The sequence below is a fragment of the Pteropus alecto genome, unplaced genomic scaffold (assembly GCF_000325575.1).
Source record: "Pteropus alecto unplaced genomic scaffold, ASM32557v1 scaffold98, whole genome shotgun sequence".
In the NCBI taxonomy this organism is placed as follows: Eukaryota; Metazoa; Chordata; class Mammalia; order Chiroptera; family Pteropodidae; genus Pteropus; species Pteropus alecto.
This window is the reverse complement of record NW_006443570.1, coordinates 610,702-614,468: the sequence shown is the minus strand read 5'-3', so window position 1 is coordinate 614,468 and position 3,767 is coordinate 610,702.

Sequence of the window (3,767 nt, the reverse complement as noted above, 5' to 3'; positions counted from 1 at the left end):
ACCCTGTCAGCCCCACACCCCTCCCCTCACTCTATTCCCAGAAACAGAGGACAGTTGCTATGCCTCAGGCTGGATGGCCTTGTGTTCTCTTGGTGACTTCGCTGTAAATTGACTTCCCTGAAGAAGGGTAGAAAACAGGGCACAGAGTCAGGAAGGGGGAACAGGCTTTACCCAGGACTCATCGGCTTCTCCCCCTGCCCCAAATTCACACAGAATTCTTAACCATGTGCAGACACATACCCTCTCTTGATCCTGCTCTGTCTTCATGGACAAGAATGGGGACAACATTTCCACAGGGAGGCAGTAAGTTGAAGAGACCCGGGAAGAGGCAGAGACTTTGGTCTGGGGGGTTTGGCATATGCTGGGCATGGGCCTGTGGCCCCCTTCCAGGTGCCTTGGGAATGTGGCTAGAGTGGAGGTGGACAATGCCAGCAGAGGCAGGGTGCGGATGAGACAGGATGTTTAAGAGCCCAAGGGCTTCAGCTCCTCCCTCTCTGCTGGACACGGAGATCCTTCCTGGACCGCCTCCAGCTTTCTCGGGAAGGCTCTGCACCTCCAGATCAGACCAGGCCTCCCCACCTCCCCTCTGGCTCCCACACAACAGGAACTCTCCTTGAAGAAGAGACTTGCAGCAGGAGAAATAAAGGCATCTCTGTACCACCTCCCTGTGCCGCCAAAGGATGTTTAGGTCAAGGTGACCTCCATCTGTTCTCCCCAGTGTAGGGGCAGCAGCAGGGCCTTCTCCTCTAACCTGGTCTCCAAGGGCAGAGCAGAAATGGAACTTCAGAAAATTCTTACCTTCCTCCACAGACTCAAACCAACACATAAGTCGCACTGCCTCATTCCACAGAGCAGGGGCATGGACTGACTTGGAGAGGGACAGGCCAAAGGAGGCAACTTCACCTTCAGGTGTGTGCTGGGTTAGGGGAATTCGAGAAAGCCTGTACTGAGACCCTTGGATCCCGGTACCAGTTGTGTACTTACTGGCCAGACAGCTGTGGGTGGACAGGTCTCTTTCCTGGACTAATCAAAGAGGATGATCCTAGCCCTGCCTACCTTCAAGGTTTTTGCAAGGATGAGTTGAGTTGAACAGTGCAACCATGTTTGTACATGAATGTGCCTCGACTCAGTTCAGCATACGTGCACAGTGCGTGAACTACAGACTAAGCTAGGAATCATTATTATTCCTAATGAAATATGGTCAATCTTCTTTGAGGGGATGTATTCCTGTAAGATTTTTAAAATCTTCCTCACTCCCTATGTAATGCTGCAACTTGAAATTGGAGATGAAGGGCAGTTAGGGGAGGCCAGCCTGGGACCCCGGCTCAGTCCAGACAGTTTCTGATCTTCCCGGACTCAATCCTCTAGGCCTCAGTTTTCTCCTCTGTACTCTGGGCCCCTAAAACCACCAGGGTGCTTTGTGGTGAGAAATAGCAGAGACCAAACCAGGGGACTGAAAGCAAAAAGAAACCCCAAATTTGACATTTCCGGGTACTTGTGTTATCCGGAGCCGCGACCACAGTCACCTCTGCCCCCAACCCAACTCTGACACCCTTCCCTCCTCCGCTCCTTTGGGTGGCCTTTGCCCATCCTGAGAAAGCTCCAAAGCTCCTCCCCCTCCCACTGCAATTCAAAGGGAGAACAGAGACACAAACAAATGGAGAGAAACCCAGACAGAATCAAACAGAGAACCAGACAAAGACCTAGAGAGAAAGAATCAAAAGGAAGAGAATCAAAAAGCAAGAGGAGGAAACATGTGGTGAAGGACACTGCGATTCTGAGAGGCCAGATGGGGAGAGCCAGAGGGTGGCCAGGGGAACAGCTGCCACCGCTGGACACGAGGTGGTGGTGGAGGGTACAAGAGGGCTCTGAAGGCACCGCGGGCACAGCCTTTTAGGCCAACCCCTCCAGTTGTTCACTGGCACCTCAACACTAGCTTTTTTAGGACCCAGTTCTACCCACCCCCTAGCCAAACCCAGCTCAACCCAGCCAGATGTTCAGTGGGTGGGGCTGCCAGCTGGAGCCACAGGCCCCTTCAGGCCCTGGGAAGGAGGCTGGAGAGGCAGCTGGCTGGAAGTGGGCAGGCAGGGCCCCAACTCTGGAGCTGGCACCCCCATATCACCCTCTCCAGATACCCAAATGTGGGTGCAAGGCAAGCGTCGCCTTCCAGACATGATTGCGAGTCCCACTGACTACCCACCTGCTCAAAGTGAGAGGCTGGAGGGCACAGGTGCCAAGTCGGGCCCACCCTCCATGTGGCAATGGGTTTGGATCTGCCACGGACAGGCTGCATGACACTGGCCAAGTCATTTCCCCTCTCCAGCCTCTGTTTCCTCATTTGTAAGATCATCTTTACACTTGTTTCCAGCTATGACACTTGACTCTCATTCCAGGTGACCCCCTAGCTCTGTGCGTCTGACCCTCCCCTACTAAACTCTTGTCACAGAGTGGGAGAAGAAGGGACAGAGAGGCCTTGTGCTTCCTACTCCCTAAGGCTCCCTTATGGGACATCTAAAGAGCAAGGTTTCCTCTATCCTTTGTGAATCCCTTTACAGTTTTCAATTCCTTTCCTCGTGATCCTGCCAACTAAGACTGCAACCACACATGGAAGTGTGTGTGTGACACTCAGACATTCCAGCTTCTGCAGCTTTAAACTCTGGTTTTTTTTCTGAAGTGGGAAGAATGAAAGGAAGGAGGTCATGAGGAGCAAGAAGGTAGAAGAGTGGAGGAGGGAAAGGAATGGAGAGAAAAGGGCAGATCCAAGAAGGGATTGGCGGGGGCAGGGAAGGGGAGAGGAGAATGATCCCCTGAGGACAGAAGTCTTGGCCCAGCTGGGCCGTGAGTGGGCAGCCAGGCTGGCCCTTCCCTTGGTGCTGCCAATACCAACTGCCAGGCAGAAGGAGGCCCAGAGGAGAAGGAAGCTGGGCAAAGGGTATGGAAGATTTCCAGTCCGACATTGCCCAATTCTGCAGGCCCCTTTGGGGGCGCTCAGGGAGGGGCTGAAATCCAGGCAAGGCTCAGGGAGGGTGTTCCCTGCTATGGCAAGACTTACAGGCGGTCTTGAACTTGTGAGGATTCAAGACAGCCCTCCCTGGACCTTTCTGAAGGTAGGACCCGCCTCTGTGATTGAGCTTGGGGAGGGGAGGGGCAGGATCATTTATGGACCGTAGTCTGCCAACTAGGCCATGTGCCCAATGTGTGATGCTGGGCAAGCCTCTTCCCCTCTCTGAACTTCCATTTCTAATCTGCAAAATCTCGGGGGCAGGGGAGGTGGAGGGAGGTGATCCAAACATATGACCGCCAAGGTTCTTTTCTGTTTCATCTGCAGAGGGTGAGTGCAGGGTGGTGGGAGTAATGGAAGGAGGGGAGATGGGGCCCTGGCGATGAGCTGGCTTCTCTGGAATCCCCAGTCTTTCCCCTCTCTACAGCTTTGCCTCTGAAGTCACAAAAGCTGTGTCCCCAACCCACGTAAACACACGCACGCACCCATTTACTTTTTTAATTGAGAGACTCAAGATGACAAACGCCAGAGCTGGAAGGCATCGCCAGCTAGCCCAACCCACCCTTCCTCCCTTTTTACAGATGAGAAAACTGAGGTTTGGGATTTCCATCCAGAGCCCGGGATTTCCCGGCCCTCCCACTCCCATTCCCCGGCCACTCCTGTGCCTCTTGCCCGCTACGGTCCCGGACCACAGGCGAGGGCCGACTGGGACTCCCGGGGGACCCCGCCGTCGGGGCAGCCCCCACGCCTGGCGCCACCCAGCCTC